The sequence below is a fragment of the Epargyreus clarus genome, unplaced genomic scaffold (genome assembly GCF_041222505.1).
Source record: "Epargyreus clarus isolate Ecla_fem2 unplaced genomic scaffold, WU_Ecla_fem_2.2 ptg000034l, whole genome shotgun sequence".
NCBI classification, from domain to species: Eukaryota; Metazoa; Arthropoda; class Insecta; order Lepidoptera; family Hesperiidae; genus Epargyreus; species Epargyreus clarus.
This window is the reverse complement of record NW_027332239.1, coordinates 2,473,995-2,496,654: the sequence shown is the minus strand read 5'-3', so window position 1 is coordinate 2,496,654 and position 22,660 is coordinate 2,473,995. Positions and strand designations below refer to the sequence as shown.

General features: G+C 37.2%; 1 protein-coding gene across 1 annotated transcript in view; it reads right to left on the bottom strand.

Annotated features, from left to right (window-relative positions):
- The window catches only part of LOC140756054 (tRNA dimethylallyltransferase), a 301,945-nt gene that overhangs the window by 68,890 nt on the left and 210,395 nt on the right, over positions 1 to 22,660 (bottom strand). The gene's annotated exons all lie outside the window — the stretch shown is intronic.

The following is a 22,660-nucleotide window of genomic DNA, read 5'->3' as shown; positions in this document are numbered from 1 at the left end:
GTCCCACCGGCCAAGAGCGACGAGTAGAGATGAACGAGTAAATAATGTGCGAACTGCGAGTCGAAAACGCACACAGTTTCCGTACCACATTTTTTTTATTAACACGCTTTTATTAGCTTGGGTTGTATGTATGTACGTAACAGAGTAACGGAATCTTTGAACCCGATTTCTATCCACTTTGGAAGTGGACGTTCCACTTGATCCAATTATACTATTTAATGTTCCTTAATTGATTCCTAGATTGAAAATTATTTCCTACTTTTTAGTTGATTTTATCATAAAAGCGTGTTTTTTAGTTTTTTGAACTATATTTATTATATTTGTTATCAGCGCCAGGCGCAGTATCAGGAGGAGGTGTCACAGGGGTCACGAACGCCGCCCTCCAGAACCGCCGAGTCCGACTCGCACTTGGTTTTTCGCATTTTATTTTTCGTGGGGAAGCCCTGCATGGATTCCTCTGTGCCGCGGGGTGAGCGTAGAGGATACGCCGGACTTTACATTAAATACTAAGGTAAAAAGTTAAAAAGTGATCTCATTTAACCAAATTTCTCTTGTAACAGAAAATGTTATGCTACGATCGCGTATGATCATGGCTGTCTGAGAAGTAATGCATTGTGAAAATTTAAAGTATTTATGTTATACTATTCAGGCTCGAAATAAATTAAATTACGATTTCAGGATAACAGTCGTGAAAAATTTATTTATTATTTTAGGGGCAATAAAAGTAACAATTTTATTTATTATTTACCATAATAATCATACTATTATTGATCCACAGTTAGAATTACACTGCTATAAGATTTTTTTACAATATCCTATTCATGTATCGCTTATAGCTTAAGTCCTTGTGTAGAGACAATTCCTTACAGAATTACTAATTGTCGCTCAATTGAATTATTAATTCAACCGTTTGAGGAAGACAAATTAAAGAAGGTTTTTACTACACAGATAATGTGTCATTAAATGGGTGTTTTTGGGATTATATGTTAGGGTGAGTGTGATTCATAGGAATTCTCATGTATGAACACAAAAAATGCTTCTGCCAAGAATTGAACCTACGTCCTAGACCCAGTACCAGAGTTAGTTCAACTAAGTGAATTTGTTAATTGCGATTTGGTGTAAATTACTGATGTATTCACAGATCGGGTACAAAACAAATACAGTAGATACTCTTACCAGGAGTTTTTACGTTTCGACAAATATGACTGTTTTGGTATTTATTTACGTATTTGCCCATACAAATTCCAATCAGCGGCCCTAGCGGATTGTGTCAGAAGTAGGAAGTCGTATTGGCCCATACGTAAACAAATACCAAAACAGTTATATTTGTCGAAACATAAAAACTCCTGGTAAGGGTACAGGTCTGTGGATGTATTCCAAAGTAGTTCTCAAGGACTAACACATGATTATTTTTCTATTAACTTTGCTCGTTTGATATTTTCAATGGTACCTAAGAAATCAGCCAAGTATGAGTCGAATTCGCTCACGCAGAGTTTCGTAGGTACCACTATAAAATATGTAACACTATATTTTTATAGATAAACCGAAAATCGCCGAAAAATACTGGTCTCTTTAATATCCGTTTAATTTAATACTTAGTATTATTCGTCATAGAGCGACCATAGTACAATACACTGGAAAAAACCATGTTTCTACCTATTACAGTTCAATGGATAGAGCGCTATCATAGACGGACAGAAAGTAATAGCGTTCCGTTTTTGCCCTTTACGGAACTCCAAAATACAATGTCAGTTGTTATGAAGCGTAAACATAGTTCTATGAATGAAATATTTCACTTTTGACTATACCTTTTTGTGACCAAAGAACCGCGTTTTAATTTTCAAATTATAAAAAGTTAATACCATGACGATAGGGATGGGTCAGTTTAACGTGAGCTTCACACCAAATCTAATGCTTGAATGGAACCTGTTATCAGAGATGTACCGAACACGGGAACTCAAAAATAGGCGTGACGGTTTGTCCCACTACAATATACATAAAGATGAAATATAAAATATGGTGATGGAAAAATCCAAAAAAAATTTTATAAAGTAATATCTAAGAGATTGTGCAATATTCATATATCAAGCGACATATTTATCCAAAATAAAAATTAATAAAATCCAACTAAGTTTATAAAAATTGTCTCTTAAATGGTAATAATAAAATAAGTATTAAAAATTTACTACTAAAATTTTGGTCCACGTCAGTCTCTGAGTAATAAGTGCCCCGTAACAGACATATGGTTAGAATCAACAGCTGAATCGCTGCTTTTCAGATGTTAGAAGCAGCGATCAACCCCTTCGACCCGCATACGTTTCAGCAGTCGAGAGAGTTGGTCGCAGTTACTTTTGGATGCTCCATGTAACAATTGAACGCAAACAACACGATGTAGCATTTACGCAATCGCTGATATAGTCCGCGTAAAACTGCTAGTTCGCTCTGAATATAGAAATGAATCGCGTCGCCACATCAAATTGTATGACTACACCTGCTCGCAACAACTTCAGAGCGGACTAGCAGTTTGGCGCGGACTATACTAATGCTGCTAGTCTTTTAACGCCGTTATCTTTAATCGACCATGGTAAAACGCGCGCTTTACAACCTGCCAGTAATTTAATGGATAAGAATAATTTTAAGGTAAATTAATTGTAACCTAATAAGAAACCGATGCCCATTGAGGGTACGTTTAGGAATGCTCTGGGGCACGTTTCGGGAACCTCCCGCCCTCACAATAAGAACCAATTTGGCTTTCATTTTCTCCAAAACCTTTTCACGGTTCAAACGAGTAAAACGCTTTGATGATGCGTTTAGTTCCGTCCAAGATTGATTATAGAGTGATGCGAGAAAAAAAATTGTATCAATCGGTACCCGTGTCCTATACAAATGTACGTAAAAACTTGTCTCGTCTAGCAGAAGTGAGATTTATTTGTGTAGTTCTGAATTTGAATAGATAGACAAATAGCTGGTTTGAAATTCAACCTGTCACATCCCAAGTGTCTAGGGATTTTTCGAAGCTATGTGCGTATTAGAAATTAGCTAATGATTACTTGTTATAATGGTGAAGGAAAATTATTGTGAGGAACTTGCACGCCTGAGAGTTTTTTTCATAATATAGGAATAGCAGAGGAGCATGCAGTCCACCTGATGGTAAGTGGCTACTGCCGCCCATGGACGTCTGTAATCAACCACAGATAAGATTAGATATTCCTATCTGAGGTCAGCCACAGATGAGCCGCTACCGTATGTCTAAAGTATGTCTCCCTTACCACACCCTTCAAACCAGAACACAGCAGACTTAACACTGTTGTTGTTTGTCAGAAATAGGTGTGGCGGTGATGCCGCCAGAGTCGCACCACAAAGGGTTCTACCACCTTTAAAATCTTTTAAAAGTTCTCCAAGGTGTGTAAAGACGCATTCCGTACATGGCCAGGTGACATATTGCCTAATTCTCTCTCATTTATTACATAACATTACGTTACATTAAATTCAAGAAAGAAGATAATGGAAGCAGTGCACAGAAAAATGAATCTAATACTCTAACTAAATATATAACTCCAGTTGTACAAAAAATATTTATATCACAGGTTTAACTTACAGAGTTATCTACTCATTTCGTTTCTACTCCTACACTTTTATTGGGTTCATACTAAAGTTCTCTATCGAGTAAAAATCGAGTTACTCGTAATATAGTTTGTCACACGTGATGAGATGTCAACTCGTGGTAGGGGATAATTGATGATCGCTCATTACAAGGTGGAGAGGAGACGAGTAATGACGTATGTTATTTCATATATTGTGTGTTTAATACACACTGTTTATTACGCTCTATCTAAGAGCGTCTTGAAATTAGCCGTTGTGTACACGGCCGCGCTCCTTTATCGATCGTCATTAATCACTTATTATCCCACTGCTGGGCACGGGTCAGAATGAGATGGATAAGGCCATTCTCTACCGTGTAGGTCAAGTAGGAAGTGATAGACTGCACATCCGAAGGTGGTAGAACCACACCTATTTCTGCCTCATAACAGCAGCGTTAGCCGCTGCTGTGTTCCGTTTTGAAGGGTGTGGTAAGCGAGATATACTTTTCCGAAGCGTTCCTGCTTAGTCCACAGGGGTAGCGGCGCATCTGTGGCCGACCTCAGATAGGAATATCTAATCCTATCTGGGGTTGTTTACAGATGTCTACCGGCGGCAGTAGCCACTTACTATCAGGTGGACTGCATGCTCGTCTGCTACTTCTATATTATTAAAAAAAAATCATACGTTCAAGAATTTTTTTTAAAGATCTCTCCGGTATACAGTTTTTCTCACAATATATCCGTTAAAGCAAGTAATAATTAATTTCTAACATGCAGATAGTTAAAAATACAGATAAGCAACTTGGGATTCGAATCGGAAATCCTTCGATTCGGAGACTGCGTTTCAATCACTAGACTATCACAGTCGCGAAAAATACTACGAAGTTTAAACGTCACATAGGTTCAACGACCGCCCAGCTACAAATCTTTTTTGTAAACATACCCACTTACCAATGTAACTAAAATGTAGCACCCTATGCTTAGCACCCTAAGCCCGACGGCGGCACCCCCAATCAATACCCACCCCATACACAAACAAGTGACTAATTGCCCAATTATCAGGGCAATTACCAATTGCCGTTGTGCAATGATCGGTAAAATCATAGAACCCATTTGTACACATCTACCCATATCACCCATAGTCCATATTGTTAGATTGCTTCTCATAAAGAATCTTAAAAGTAAATCTTAAATATATAATTATTTGTATAGAAAGCATAAAAATTTGGATAAAAGTAGTAAAATTATTTGCGCAATACGAAATATTCATTTTTTTGACTGTATAGCTGAAAGTTTGTTATTTGTCCGTCCGTCTGTCTATGTGTTATTCAGTAATTTATCTCAAAAACTACTGACCCAATTTTGACGAGACTTTTCCAAAAATATAGAAATATCATTCGGAGTGCGTTAGACCATTTTTTATAATTTTATAATTTAGGGACCCTGCGAAGAAGCTGAAAACCACTTTATAGGTGCGATTTATATTGCTATTTAAGTAGGTCAGATTCTGTCAGCGTACTTACGTATTAATGATTAATGATAAATTATAATGCACTGAGCTTATTGAGATCATTAGAGTAGTTAGAATTAATGATGTTCGATAATTAATTACGTATTGAGCGGTGCGTGGGGGCTCGGGTATTATTTTAAAAGATTTGTCAACAAATTGTGCTCGCGGCGTCTGTGACACGTTTCCATTGTCATACGAAGATACTGTAATAGATTAAAATGACGTGCTATTATTGACCCATTAATACCCTGAATACCCACTCCACTGAATACCCTTTTTTTTCTTTTTGTTTACGAGGGGGAAACTTGTCAATTTCCAAAACTCACATAATCTATCATAACAACTAGTATTTCTTCGCGCGGACCTCAGTAGCCTTAGCATGTGATTTTACGTTTTTACAAAAATGACTGTTTTTGTATTTGTTTACGTTTTCCCCATACATTTCCTATCAGCGGATTGTATCAGAACTGATTGGAAATATATGGGAAATGCGTAAACAAAAACAGTCATTTTTGTAAAACCGTAAAAACTCATACTAAGAGCACAGTTCACCAAGTTGTTGCTACGCGACATCACCGTGTCGTACACGACAATGGACTCGTTACAAATTAGCGGAAACAGCGGCACATGTGTTGCGCAGCGTGTGACAGTGGCGCAGGTGGCCACCACACTTATTTCTATAATTACCTATCATCTGATAGGTTGGACCAGGGGTGGGCAAACTTTTTCCTACGCGGGCCAATATTTACAGAAATATTTTCTGCAAGTTTCCTTTACTTATGCATGGAAAAGAAAAAATATTTTTTATGAAATAAAGAAACGCGCTTGTTTCGTCCTGACGAGTTTTTTTTCGCTGATAAATACGATTACATTTCTTCGCGTATGTAATTTCTTTCCAACCAAGTTTATACTACATTTTGTAAATGTAGTATTTTTTATTTCTTTCGATATTGATTAAACTTTTTTTAAACATTTTAAACGCTTTCTACACTCACAGTACCAGACTAGGATTCCCTGTATCGTGGGTACCGTAGACCCACAAAGACGAACACACAAACACCCAGACCCAGAACAGATATCTAAATTCATCATTCAGATATCTGTTTAGCCGGGGATCGAACCCGGAACCCTTTGCGCGTCAGACCAGTAGGGTGGCCGCTCCGCCACGCGGGTCTTCATAGCTTGTATTTGATATTTTTATATTGTGTGATATTACGGGATTCATCATCATCATCATCAATCCATTATTATGATTATTATGGGAGTATATTATATGATACTCGCGGTCCATAGTTTGTCAACCCCTGGATTAGACCGTGGGTCCTGTATCATTTCGGTCATTCCGAGAATGGAGTATTTTGAATAGGTTTCCTTTGGACACTTTTCGGTAATTTGCTTCATCATCGGATATGAGTGTTAATTGCTAATAATCTGTAAAACATGTTGTACGCATGTGTTTTGCTTAATGAATCATGTTTATGTTATATCTATTTTATTAATTGAAACTATTGTAAGAGCGTGCTGTCCACCTGATAGTAGACCATCTATAGATATCTGTAATTTATTTTAAATAGACTTTAAATTTACTTAACAGAGATGCATTTCTACTCCTGAGGTCTATGTTGGAAGGTCACGTATAAGTGTTTTTACCACACTATTTAAACCAGAATATTCTAGCATTTGCCACCTATTATCTTTTATTCCCTAAATAAGAACAAGATTCCCTGAAGTATTTTAATATGTTCATTGTATTCTTCGAAGTCAATGAAGAACAGTAGTTAGTTGGATTAGTGGCCGGCAGTGGCTAAACATACCGCGCTCCCGTGCTTTACTCACAAGTCCCTCAAACAAATTCTATTGGAGCAGCGTAATGAAGTTTGCCCCAGGTTCCTCACTAATCAAAGAGAGACAAGTGTCCAGCACAGATAGCCTAATGTTTAAGAAACTCGTCCTCTTGAAGTGTCCGACGATCAAATCCCAAGCACGCCTCTCTGATTTCCAAAATTATGTGCGTATTACAAATTAATTATCACTTGCTTAAACGGCGAAGGAAATCATCGTGAGGAAATCTGCGTACCTGAGAAATAAAAAGAAAGTTTTCAAAGATATGTGAAGTCTACCAATACGCACTTGACCAGCGCGGTGGACTAAGGCCTAATTCTTCAGCGAGGAGACCTGTACCCAGGAGGGACAGTCATTGGTTCATGATGAAGTGTCCAGCAGTGGGTCATACAAAACTTGCAGCTATGACGATTATCATTATGTTAATTCTGCAGTTCAAGTATCATTGCACAAGATACCCTCCACACAATCCGATCATTAGGCGCAACGGTTTCAGCTGCCTTAATCACGTTTTCGGATCTCTTTGTTCTTGGCTCGTTACTCCGTTTTAATTGACTGGTTCCCGCCACTTTCGTTTTCAGACATTTTTTCAATCAACCGTTAACGTCGCCCAAAGCACACATTTGTATCTGTCAAATTTATTAGTTTCATCTCTTTTTGTTTGTATGGAAGAAAGAGGGATGGAGAATGATTGTTTGGTAAATAACGAGGTGTGGGTGCGTCTGAGCAAATCAACCTGCGATGCCACTTTGCGGTCGCTGCCATCTGTCGTACGGCATATGGCTTGCTTTTTTACGGCCCTACGATTTGTTTGTATTCCTGTCCCTTTTCACCGTGGGTGTGTGCGCAATCTGCATCCCCCTCCCACCCAGTTTTCCTTCAAGGTACGGGGTAATTGAAACTGAACACTGCATGCGGGTTAAGTGAAAGGACTCCACTTGTCAGAGATCAAATGTTGACAGACGGTTTGTGACATCGGAATATCGTTTGACGAGCCACAACTTTTTTCGTGTGAAATGTTGTAAAAATGTACACGTTTTGTAAACAACTTAATTTTTTTCTTAAAATGTGATTAATATTATTTTGTATTATATCGAAAAATTAACCCTCGACATAATACTAGGTACTGCTACAGCAGTAGTAGTAGCAGTAGTATTAGTCGAGGGTTACTTTATTATCAATCAATGTATTGATTTGTTGGAAGTAAGTCCTATTCATAATAATAATAATGAATCTAATAATAAAATATTGAACAAGTGATAAAACCGCGTCTGCAGTCTGAATAGAATGAAAATACACATATTTTGGTAAATACCTCATACAACATACATACTTACCAATGGAATCCTCACGAGCAAATTCGATTTACACTTGACCTCAAATAGATCAGCCTCACAGATGAACCATAATTTTAGGCATAATATTCCGATTGTCTTGCCAATACCTCTGTCCATGAAATAGATCATCGACCCCTGGAACCTAGGAACCACCTTTGTCATGTTACAGGGTTTACTCGAGGCCATAAATAATAATTAAGTAAACCATATTTATGCGGCGTCTTTGTGCCTGGCAACGCAAATTATCTTGCAATTTTACCATGGTTAAAATAAACTTAAAGTTCACTTTCGTTGTGGTCCGAGACAATAATCATTTAAATTGAGGGTATCATCGACTGCGAACTATCATTTATATAGACTTCTGAGTCCCTATGTTCATATCTTGGAGCCGGCTACGACCTATTTCTACCTAAGAACAGTAGTGTTAAGCGCTGCTGTGTTATGGTTTGAAGGGTGTGGTAAGAGAGACATACTTTTCAGAGGCGTTCCAGCTTAGTCCTCAGGGGTAGCGGCGCATCTGTGGCCAACTTAGGTAGAAAGCTAATCCTATCTGAGGTTGATTACAGGTGTCCATGGGTGGCAGTAGCCACTTACCATCAGGTGGACTGCATGCTCGTCTGCTACTCGTATATTATAAAAAAAAAAAACTATTCAGTAGGTTTATGAGACGATAATACTTGGCTAACGATCAAGGAGGCCACTTCCGGTTTTAAAATACCTACCTATAATACAACGTTGTAAGAATACCGGATGGAAGTTCATTCCATCCCAATAATGGCTTGAGTAAAAGTTTATTTATATCGCGTAAGGCAATGCAAATATGTACTACAATTCTAAATTCACGCTGCTATTGAAAGAAGTGAAAACTATTTTTTTTTGTCAATTTTATAAGTGATATTAATAAAAGTTTCGACAGAAAATCTTTTCAACGTTCTAGTTTTTGCTTGAGCGGGAAGCGAACGCGAGACTTGTCTAGTCAGCATAGCGGCTATCCAAGTAAAACGTCATTTGACAAGGGGCTACGTACCAAATCTCCCCTGTAGCGCACCTTTCCATTTTCAAAACCATCGTTTACAAAATTTTTGGGGTGCGTATGAAGACATTGACGTTATCTTAACTGATTGTTTACTCAAATTCAAAAATCTCATTATCCTCGTTGAAAGATAAAGAGGATCAAAGGGTACGAGATTACGTAATACGCGGTTCTCAGTGCGGCTCTTCCGCATTTTATTTATGGTATTAAAGCAATTTTCTTGATTTTAATTCCCCACCGCAATCCATTGAATGTCAAGAAATGTCAAGGAGTATTTGAAATATAGCAGCAATGATAGCCTAGTGGTTAAGAATTTGGGCATCTCGATCAAGGGGTCCGAGGTTCAAATCCCAGGCACGTACCTCTGACTTTTCAAAGGAAACCTGCACACCTGAGAGATTTTATTCAAAAATATTACAATGGTGTGTGAAGGTTCATCATCATCAACAACCCATTACTGTACCACTGCTGGGCACCGGTCTACTCTCATTATGAGAGGATTAAGACATAGTCCACCGTGCTGGCCAATTGCGTATTGGTAGACTTCACATACCTTTGAGATTTTTTTTTTTATAAATCTCTCAGTTATGCATGTTTTCCTTCACCGTTTAAGCAAGTGATAATTAATTTCTAATACGCACTTAACTTTGAAAAATCAGAGGTGCCCGTGCGTGCCTGGGATTTGAACGTCGGACCCCTCGATCGAGAGGCTGAGTTCCTTAACCACTAGGCTATCACTGCTTGCTGTGAAGGTTCAAGCCAAATCAATGATCCGTTATTTTATAAGACTTTCACCTAAATTTACAGTTTTTAGGGTTTCATAGCCAAAGGGTAAAGACAAAAATATTTTATATTCTATCTATTACTAAGCCTCCCCCGTCTGTCTGTCTGTACAGCTGTCCGTCCGGGCTCTATCTTCTGAACCGTAATACTCGTAGATAGACACTTGAAATTTTTACAGAGTATGATGATACCTATGTATGATGGTGGCCAATTTGTGTAAAGATTACAAACAAAAAAACATACATAATTTAAAAAAGACACTAATTTTATTAGCTTCCTCTACGTCTTATACTACTAAACCTCAAAACTTTGATTCCTATAAAATAATTCCAAAGCTTAAAGAAAGTTAACGACCATTTCAAAAGCAACCGCCCATCGTCAGTGACTGTTACAATTAGTACAAAATAATCAGCCAAGTGCGAGTCGATCTCGCACACTGTGAGTTCCGTACCACAGAATTTTCATTTATTTTTTATTTTTAGTATTTGATAGCATAGCAGACATATAAGTGAATGCATAGTGAAAATTTGAACTGTCTACCTATTACGGTTTAATAGACAAAGCGAGACGAACGTCGAACCATCGCGGTTTCGTGTATAGCGACCCCCATTTGTATTGAAGATTTTTTCATTTTTATTAGTTGTTGTTATAGCGGCCACCATTTACATACTCTATAAAAATTTTAAAGGCCATATTACAGTTCAGGAGACAGAGCGTTGTGAGTTATGACAGATGGACAGATAGCGGAGGCTTAGTAATAGGGTTCCGCTTTCACCCATTGGGTACGGAACCCTAATTAAGTAGGTATTGTTTAACGTCGTCACGGTCCTTAGATATATATCAATAAAATTATGGGCTTAGAATAAATATTTTTGGCGTTGATGCGACTGCCCACTAATTGTGGGTACCACTCGTCCAGATATGATCTTTAGTGGCACTAAACCCCGATGTGGTTGTTAAACCTATCCCTAATAAACATTTCGGTGGTACACCGCCGTGCTCCATCAATGGAACCGTCGAAATTAAACAGGTGAACTAAAACCATAAATATTATTATTCTGAATATTTTAATTATTTTAATTAACCGACTTCAAAAAAGGAGATTCTCAATTTGACTGTAACTTTTTATCATTGCTATTTATTTATTTTATTTTATTTATTTATTTAGTTGCACCAACAAGGTATACACCAACAATAAATATAGGTAAAAATTATCACAAGGCACAAAACAAGTGTTACCTCAATTATAGGCGGAAACAACAATGGACAAAGAATAACAGAAAATAATGAAAAAGAAAAGGATTTTTAGATAATTACAAAAATATTACTAATAATAATTACAAAATATTTCCAGATTAATATTTTTCTTTATAAGATTGGAACAGCAAATGACCCTGCAATCCATCTGATGATAAATGGTCACTACAGCCTATGGACATCTGTGATGAACTCTATATAGAACAGTACCCATAGTATTTACGTTTTGACAATAATGACTGTTTTTGTTTTTGTTTGCGTATTTCCCCTATATTTCCAATCAGTTCTGATACAATACGGTAGGAGGGGGGGCTGATTTGAAATGTATGGCCAAATACGTAAACAAATAACAAAAAAGTCATTTTTGTAAAAACGTAAAATTTCATACTAAGGGTCAGAGATTTGTTGTCACTTTTCAGGACTAAGATGGTCGACTTATATGTATGTCAGCCGGCATTCATACCCTTGCATCGAATCATAGAAGTGCTTGACCCCAGAAATGGCAGAGGCTGTAATTTACTTAAACATTTATTTATTTAGTTAGTAAAAGTGTATATTATATACCTAATACTAGCTGACCCGGCAAACGCTGTGTTGTCATATAAATAAAAAAAATGTTAAGGGTGAACCACCCTTATCATTTAGGGGTATGAAAAATAGATAGTAGCAGATTCTCAGACCTACTGAATATGCATATAAAATCTGGTGAAAACCGGTAAACCGTTTCGGAGGAGTACGTAACTAACATTGTGACACGAGAATTTTTATATAGGTATAAGAAGATATAGGTTATTTTTATAATATAAGAGTAGCAGACGAGCATGCAGTCCACCTGATGGTAAGTGGCTACTGCCACCCATGGATATCTGTAATCAACCCCAGATAACATTAGATTCCAACCTGATCGCAGCGCATTGTCCACAAATGCGGTGCTATCACTGATAACTAATCTGGAATGCTTCCGATAAGTATTCTCTCTTAACACACCTATATTCATGTATTCATAAACTTGTTTGGCCACAAGTGTACGGTCGTTAGAAAACAAAATTAATTATATAATGCTGTATTGAGCACTCCCGCTAATAACGTATCATTATTATTCAATTATTCAAATTAGCTTTTCCTTATTTCTGTTGAGGCAAATGAAAAGGGGAATCGGTGCTTATGTTTGATCGTTGATAATTAATTAAATAGACACTCGATGGGTTATATTTTTTTATTCGAATACATGTTAATTAGCTATAGGATTACGTCCGTTAAGAATAATCAGTCTATCCAACGTTTGCCTGATGAAGTCCGAAGTTTGACAATGTTTTGGTATGAAGAAATTGTCTAATGTCGTAGTTTGGTATGCAATTGCTTAGATGAAAAATACCTTATTAATAAAGGGCGTTAGCAGTATTTAATTACCTCGTTTATGAGATTTTGTCACAAGTTCAGATCAATAATGCTTTTCGACTTCTTCATATATTTATTATCGCCTACTCCTGACTTTATCGTATTAAATCGATATATTTACGAACTTCCAATAACATAATATAATCTAAATATATATAACTCAAAGGTGACTGACTGACATAGTGATCTATCAACGTACCTACAGCCCAAACCACTGGACGGATCGGGCTGAAATTTGGCATGCAGGTAAATGTTATGACGTAGGCATCCGCTAAGAAAGGATTTTGATCAATTCTACCCCCAAGGGGATAAAAAAGAGGATAAAAGTTTGTATAAATATTTCTTCGTAACGCGAGCAAAGCCGCGGGCCTAAGCTCGTTTTACATAAAAAACTAGATTAAATGTTAGAAACGTAGTAAATTATTTAATATCTTTGTAGACTTTGTGTCATTCCTAATCTACATACCGTTTATCTAATATAAATGCAAACAGTGTTGCAATTAATAATCCTACAGAATGTGGTAACATCACTTTCCCCATGCATTTCCTCATAACTGCATCTCTGATACTCAAGCCCCCATGTTCACTTCGTTAGCATAAATATCACGCTCATTTGCCAAGAATTTATCGAATTAAAACGGAAACACTGGGAGTCGTTACACACATCAATATTCATACGGTCAATATTTTTTCATATAAGAATAAATGCACATTCTCCATCTTTGGCTCGCATTTTGGTAACAATTGGGAACATCCAGTGAAAATGGAACCTAATCGTGGAATGGTTCTTTGGCAAATGTCGACAAATCTGATGATTAAAGCTTTTAATTTCAAGTAGCAAAAAGCTTATAAAAAGTTTATTGTACGATTTCATAACTATGAGGATATCTTTTACAAACACAATTGTAGCTATCTATTTATTTACGTTAATCCTATTATCATTTGGTAGGAGAATAGATTGAAACAGTTAAATCCCCGATTATTAATCTGTTGTAATTATAATTTATTCTAAGAGGCGTCTACTAAATCTTCACACATTACAACAACAACATTGCATCAATACGAACTTTAATGGCACCGCCTTTTTTTTTTTTTTTGTCGAGGGGGAAACCTTCAAAACGTACCCGACAACGTGGGAGCGACGCCGAGTTATGTGGGATTATGGGATACGACGATATGCGACCACACATACCGTCGTCCTTCCCGGGGCCGCTGGCCGGGCGGTTCGAGCTCCCACTCTTGCCGCCGCAACCCCGGAAGCCCCCTTTTAGTCGCCTCTTACGACAGGCAGGAGATACCGTAGCCCTATTCTAGTCCCGGAACTACAGGGGCCGCCTTACTATAGTTGCAAGTCGAGTGAGAGCGGATAAACGTAGGAACACCCCCATTCAACATTAACATACAACAAAGTGTACACTTATTTGACTTTGAAATATTCAGAAACGAGTTATTTAAGTCAATAACTTTTATGGATCGTGCTCAGCTGGTTATTCTGTTGTCGAGCCATTGTATTGTTTTTGTGAAGCGAAGTATTAATTGAGAATGCGGTCCACCTGAGGGAATTGGTCATTAACACCTGTGATTAGCATCAAATAGGATCTAATTTTTTACGTCGTTCGTTGAAACAGACATTGAATGTGTTTCATGGACAGTTTCAGATAAAATCCTATTTTCATTAAATATTTTGACAGGCACGGCCCTAGTCTGTAATTGTGTTAGAGCAGATATAAATATGTTAATACATTTGTAGGATGTTCGTAGAACCCTTTGTGGTTCGACTCCAGCGGCACCACCACACATGTTTCTACCTAATAACAGCAGTGTTAGGCGCTGCTGTGTTCCGTTTTGACGGGTGTGGTAAGGGAGACAGACTTTTCCGAGGCGTTCCAGCTTAGGTACGCAGGCTTCCTCACGATGTTTTCCTTCACCGTTTAAGCAAGTGATTATTAATTTCTAATACGCACATAACTAAATCAGAGGTGTTTTAGTTATGTGAGAGCCTGGGATTTGAACCTCGGAGTCCTCGATCGAGAGGCCAAGTTTCTTAACCACTAGGCTATCACTGCGTTTTAAATTTCTTCAAATTAGTAAACATTGGGTAGGTAGTTATTCGGTGGAAATAGATTATAGGTAATACCAGTGGAGCTGAAAATACACAGTTCTGTTATCGTTCTATGATCTTAAAAAAATCTAATAGAAATAAGTCTTGGTATTAAATAATAATCTACACAGGTTTCGTACGGCGACCATACTCATTAGCCTTATTGGAGACTAATCTATTCACCAATTTACGTTGGTACAGTACCCTAAGAATAAGTTTTTATGTTTTGACAAAAATTACTGTTTTTGTTTTTGTTTACGTATTTCCCATATATTTCCAATCAGTTCTAAAACAATCCCCTAGGGGCGCTGATTGAAAATGTATAAACAAATACCAAAACAGTCGTTTTTGTAAAAACGTAAAAACTCATACTAAGGGTGATAAAAGTCTCAAGATTTCCGAAGTAAATGAAATGATATGAAATATATATTTATTTGTATAGGCCAACGGCGGCACTTACAAATTGTCAGTTACAATATTTTCTTAAACTACTACTGGATCGGAACGCGACCTCTACTGAGAAGATCCGGTAAGAAACACAGTGGGTTTGTCTTTTTTAATTTTAAAAATAATTATTCTCTTTTTATTTTTTTTTAAATGCCATTATTTTTACATATAATTAATAAAGCATTAGCTCCAGTAACTTGCTTTACATTTATCTAAAAAAAGAAGTTTGTTCAGCAATATACGCTACACTTTGACATTTTCTTAATTAAAGAAAGAACCGTGCCAAACAAGGTACTACGTACAGCTTACATTAATTTTATGGTACTCATACGAGTAGTTACCTCGAACAAAAACCTATAATTATTTCAGAATGATACACAAACATCAATACCGACGTCCTTTATAGACGCTAGTTATAATGGAATAATAAAGCTCTTGTAAAAAGAAGGAATAGAAAAAGGCATGGAGTGGCCATCCATTTTTAATCACATCTCTGTAACTCGCTTTATTGTTTGCACGTATAGTTAATAACCACTGTCTGTCTATTTGTTTGTTTGTTTATTAATAAAATATTCCATTCGTCTGTAAGCGAGGTCGAAAGCTAGCGGCCTGTTCATACTGGTGATGTGTCTATGTGTATGTGCATGAGTGCGAGCATGCGTGCGTGTGTGTGTCTGCGTGTGTGTGTGTGTGTTTTAGTGACGGCAGTGGAGCTGCTGTCTATCATGAATTTGAAGCCAGATTTTAGAAGCTCAGCCATGGAGGCGTTCTCAGCAAATAAACAATTCTATGGTGTTTCTATGATATTACACAAGTAGTACATGAGTATGTTCATCTATAACTCCAAATAGAATTAGAGTCCTATCTGAAATCGCCTGTAACATGTACGTTCCGTCCCTCGAGGACTAAGTTGGCACGCTTTGTATAAATATACATTTATGCAAAGCAAAATTAACAAATACCTACTTCTATGCATTCACACCTAAACACTCACCGTTTAACACAGTTGTTATTAAGCAGAAATACATGTATGACGGTCACCACGAGGCTACCAATCTCCTAGTCTGTGTATAAACAAAAGTTCGGTCATAAAACTGATGACCACAAACGGAGTTCACGAGAGAACCATTTTTACTGTAACATAAAACCGTAATTGATACATTGCTTGTGCTTTGAGATGCCGACTGTAATCCTTCCACTGAAATGTAACACACTCTATCATTAGGCTGTATGTACACTTATCGTTCTATTAATGAAGAAATCAAGAGTTTGTTCAATTCGATTTAACCTTATAATTATAACCCGTTTCGTCTACAAAGGACTTTATATGACAGACTAAACTTTATGTTGTTCATACTATTTCATGTCAATGATATTTGCATAACGTATGAATATTTTTAAAATAACGTACTGGTTAACGTAATCTATACAAAGAAATAAAATTAAAATGTCTGCTTGTAAGTCACAATAACAGCGTTTTAATAAATAAACAAAAAAGCGAGTATTAAAATTTTGTTTGCCTTCTTGTTTGATAGTTATAACTCGAGATCCAAACGGCTGGAATGATTTTGAGAGGACTTTCACTGACAATAAGCTGATGTAACACGGAGTAAATTAAGCCACTTTTATTTTAGAAAAAAAATCCTATGCAAAAAAATATTACCCACGAAATTACCTAAAAGTCAACAAAATCAATTTTAAACGCAGGTAAAACCCACACACACACACACACACAGGACACAGCTCGTAGTTTATTCTATCAGTTACAATGTAGCCGATACAAAAGCTACAAAAAATTGTAAAGGCTACAATCGATGTATTTATTGTGTTTCCAACACTAACACTATATTTAAATTATTTAATTATATTATATTATATTATTACTAGCTGACCCGGCAAACGTGTTGCCATATAAATAAAAAAATGTTAAGGGTGAACAATCCTTATCACTTAGGGGCATGAAAAATAGATAGTAGCCGATTCTCAGACCAACTGAATATGCATATAAAATTTGGTGAAAATCGGTAAAGCCGTTTCGGAGGAGTACGGTAACTAACATTGTGACACGAGAATTTTATATATAAGATTTTAATAAATATTATGTGTTATGTTCATGGTGTGTTATTTTTATAATAATAAGTGCCCATTTATAGTCACTGGCTGGCAGGATCGTATGAGGGAGCATAAAGGAAAATAACGCTCTTGACGTTAGAGTTGTATTTTGCGCGGGAATAATAAATGTTGTAAATTGGGTCAAGAAATAGTTTTATTCGTTTCTTAATTGATACTTCGATTGTAGCCGATATAATTATTTTGGTGAGTGTCCACCACGCTTTACAATATTTCGGTGGTGAGAAAAAAGGTCGCATCAAAATCCGCTCTTCCGTTGAAAACCTCCAAAGTCGTTCACACGTAACTCTAATATTTTCATCACAGACATGTAACATTATACTCAGAATACGTTACATGTATAGATATACGTAGTTGCAACAAGTGCTATAGTTGGGGACGGTTCTATTCTCTGAATAATAGACATATTATAGAAGGTGATAGAACTTTTCGCAACTTTATGAGAAACCCTCATATTGATGCCTTAGTTTGCATATCGGCCAACTCTACTTTTTTTCACAAAATATTTTTTTAAAATTATTTTATATCGTTCAATGCCATTTATTACCAAAATAAATAAAAAAAAACATTTTGACAAAAAGTGGAGTTGGCTGATTTGCGAATTATGTATCGATATGTGTTTTCGGCAAAACATTGTTTTCACGTAGACACTACTTAATCTGTTACAAAAAAACGTTAAAAAAGAAAAGAACATTCGCGAAGATCCGTCATAAACGACGGCGCAAAAGCGGAAAAATCCAGATCAAACCAGTTCCAACCGGTGCACCGGTGTTATTATTTAAATCGACACAGACGGCGCCCCACTTACCCGCTTGTTGTTTGTTTATTTTCGAACGACACGTTGACGGGGCGGGCCGTGTCACGTGGCGTTTTCCTTTCACTGGAAAATACCCTTGCACTTTTGTTACGGATTTTTCCATGACGCTTTGCACGAGCCACTTAAGCTCTGTTTACACCTGACTACGGAGGGTAAAGTTTATCGAGCGTATGTATGACTTGTACGTATGTACGCACGTATGTATGTATGTTTCATACTTTGGCGCTCTGCAGCCTAAACGGCTTCATGGATTTTAAGATATGAGCTTAAGTTCATCATCATCATCATCATCAACCCGTTAGAGTCCCACTGCTGGGCACGGGTCTCCTCTCATAATGAGAAGGATTACGCCATAGTCCACCGCGCTGGCCAAGTGCGTATTGGTAATTTGGTAGATTTCACATACCTTTGAGATTTTTTTTATAAATCTCTCAGGTATGCAGGTTTCCTCACGATGTTTACTTGTTGTTGATGTTTATCCGTCTGAGCAAGTGATAATTTATTTATAATACGCACATAAATTTGAAAAATCAGAGGTGCGTGCCAGGGAATTGAACCTCGGACCCCTCGATCGAGAGGCCGAGTTTCTTAGCCACTAGGCTATCACTGCACTGCACTGAGCTTAAGTTGGTTTCGGCTAAATTGTGGAAGTGATATAAGCTATATTTTAAGTAGTTGGATTTTCTCTATTTAGTACATTGGAAGCAGAAAAAGGCATTTAGTCCTCTTGTTTTAAACAGTTGATGTTGTCGGATATGTCTACTAGATATCAGATAGGAGTGGAGTTCTATCAGAAGTCCCCCACAGATGCGTTTGTAAGTTGTTACCCCTGATCACTAAGTTGGAACTCCTAGTGTAAGTGCGTCTATCTTACCACACCGTTTAAACCAGGACATAGCAGCGATAAACACTGCTGTTACAAGGCAGGATATCTGTTATAACGTAGAAGATTGTACTCAGCAATTTTCTGGGTTCAACATAAGCACTTTTAAGGCGGAACATGTCCGCCAAGTCTCATGAAGATTGCTTTTTTCCTTCATCCGTGAAAGCGGTCCAACAAAAAGAATTAGATATATAAAATTACTAGCTGACCCGGCAAACGTTGTGTTGCCATATAAATAAATAAATGTTAAAGGTGAACAACCCTCACTTAGGGGTATGTAAAATAGATAGTAGCCGATTTTCAGACCTACTGAATATGCCTATAAAATTTGGTGAAAATCGGTAAAGCCGTTTCGGAGGAGTACGGTAAGTAACATTGTGACACGAGAATTTTATATAAAATTATAACACAGGTCTCACAAAACCGTGACTCAAAACGTCGTATCAAAATGTCAAACGCAACAATTGCATCACACGGAACAGTGTTAGCGACGGGAAAAATAAACAGCGGATTCCGAGCGAAAACACAAAGAGGACATTTGACCCAAATAGCTGGTCGCGATGATAGAAGACAACTTTAAATATAACCAACCGTTTGGTCGTCGCGGACGGACCGAACGGCACGTATGCAGTTGCTTTTTGTTTGTTTTTTTTTTCATTATATAATGGAAGCAAACGAGCTTGCAATTTGATGTTATCGTTCCCGCCTACGGATATATCGCATCTCATTGAATTGGAGGTGGTAGAACTCTTTGTGGTTCGACTCCGGCGGCACCATAGCCGCACCTATTTCGTCCAGGATGTAGAAGTTTAAACTCGAAGACCGCCGAAAGTCTCTGGATGTGCAACAGACATGCATGCAGTTCACCTGATGGTAAGTGTCTACTCCCGCCCATGGACATCTGTAATCAGCCTCCGATAGGATTAGATATTTCTGTCTGGAGTCGGCCACACATGCGCCACTACCCCTGAGGACTAAGCTGGAACGCTTCGGAAAAGTATGTCTTCCTTACCACACTCCTTAAACCAGAACCCAGTAGCGCTTAACACTACTGTTAATAAGCAGGAATAGGAATGCCGATGGTGCCGCCGGAGTCGAACCACAAAGGGTTCTACCACCTTCCGATCTATAATTATCTAACCCATATTATGTAATAGAATATCTATATTCATGATACTGTATTAAAGTGAAGGTGCCTACGACACCTTTACACGCAGTCGCCGTCAGTTGCGCCGACTTCAGAACTATGTACTAAACCTACATTTATTTTAATTATTTTTTACTTTGTAGTGACACAGAAGTCGGTATTTTTTTAAATTTTATTTTTAACCTTTTTAGTGATGACATACTAACGTATATATGTATATAATATATGAATAAAAAACTTACAAACGCACTAATCGCCGCTACGATTTTTGAAAGTTCCCCTCGATTTCTCTGGTCTGCCTTTATCAGACCTTGATTTCATTATAATGGGACCACCTTGGAAATATCATTTTTCCAACAAAAAATCAAATCATCAAAATCGGTTCACAAACGACGAAGTTATCGCCGAACAAACATAAAGAAATATATATAAGAACGCTCGAACTGAGTAACCTCCTTTTTTAAAGTCAGTTAATAAAATCTAGCCACGTCTATGACATATGTTTCGTATTGTTAGTTTCTGCTATCTCTCCCACCATGACTTAATGACCAAAACGTTCAAAGTTGAAAACGGAAGTCACACGCTGAGATCGCCACGGTTTGACATAAATTTGATTTTAATACAAAAAATATATTGACTAATCACTTATTCTTGCGAATACTAAGACTTCTGATATTTTTATTTAAGACAGTACTCACCCACAAAGAAAAAGTAAAAAAAAACTACATTCATAATATATAGATTTAAAGTAGTAATTAGAGATCTGTTGGCTAGCGACACTAATATAGTATTTTGTTAGCAATACTAATTATTTATAATTCCTGCAATAAACATTCGCCCCTTCCGTTTCGACCCGTAAGACGTATACACGTGTATACACGTGTTTTACTGCTACTGGTATTTTTTATTGATATTGTTAGTAGTAACCGTAATCCCTATAACAGTACACAATCTAACAACGTTGGTTCAAATGGTGGTTCGACTCCGGCGGCACCACCTACACACCTATTTCTACCTAATAACAGCAGTGTTAGGCGCTGCTGTGTTCCGTTTTGAAGGGTGTGGTAAGGGAGACAGACTTTACCGAGGCCTTCCAGCTTAGTCCTCAGGGGTAGCGGCACATCTGTGGCCGACCTCAGGTAGGAATATCTAATCCTATCTGGAGTAGATTACAAATGTCCATGGGCGGCAGTAGCCACTTACCATCAGGTGGACTGCATGCTCGTCTGCTACTCCTACATTATAAAAAAAAATAATACTAGACAAGACTAATTTCAAACCAATTTAGACCATTTCAGACTAATTTCAGATCAAATTCAAACCAGTCAGAAATTGATCTAACTGAAACTGATCAGACTAATTTCAGACCAATTCAGACCAATTCAGACCATATTATAATAATAATATTAGATTAATTTCAGTCTGAAATTGATCTAAAATGTTCTTGTAATGTTCCTTTTTCGAGCTAAGAATTGCGTCACCTAATAATCGAATGAAACAGCTGCAATATTCATATTTTATAGAACTTTGTTTCAACAACTCATAAATTAAACGAAAGCTGATACTCGCATCTCCCTTTGATTATATTAGACCAAAAATAATTTAATGTAAAACTGGAGATCCACTGTATTTAATTGGGCAGTTCTGGGGCCGGAGATTTCGTCTATTAAAAAAAGTCGTTTAGAGGTTTGAAATGTAATCTCTCAATCTGGGGGTCGAAGGTTCGTATTTGAGGCACCACTCAGATTTTCCCAAGTAAACACATAACATATTTGAAAAGAATTATGACTTGTTTGATGTATTGTCATTATTGAGGACTAAGATACCACTGAACTGTACTGTACTGTACTACTCCTGTCGTATCAAAGCCATGTTGATTTGTGCTAAAAATATAAATATAATGGACCGTGTTTTACAGGCTTGCCAAAACCTGATTACATCAATTATCAGCTCCAAGAACCTCAGTTCGAAGTCCAAGTCCATAGTTAGCCACGGGAAATCCTGACCTTGAGAATGTGTTAGTTTTAGCCTTAATTCAGAGGTACCAGAATACTTAAGTATTATCATACTTACGCAGGAAGATGTCCTCGTCCTTAAGTGGGATTTGCGTTCGCAGCTAAATAACCAAAGGTTATATCCATTTTTCACAAGGACTCTAAAAAGTTATTTTAAGACTTTAAAAGTCATAATCTTTTACAAAATTTATTTATAATCCAAAGTGCAATTGAACTTTTATCGAGATTAACACGACATTCTCTTACATGATCCAGCTGCACTGGTTTGTAATTAATAACTGGAACTGTATCAATATTATTTCTTTGTTCATATCGCCATCTCGATAGGCGAGCATTCGTTGATGGACCTGTTTGGAGACTTTCAGTGGCCTTCGAGTGT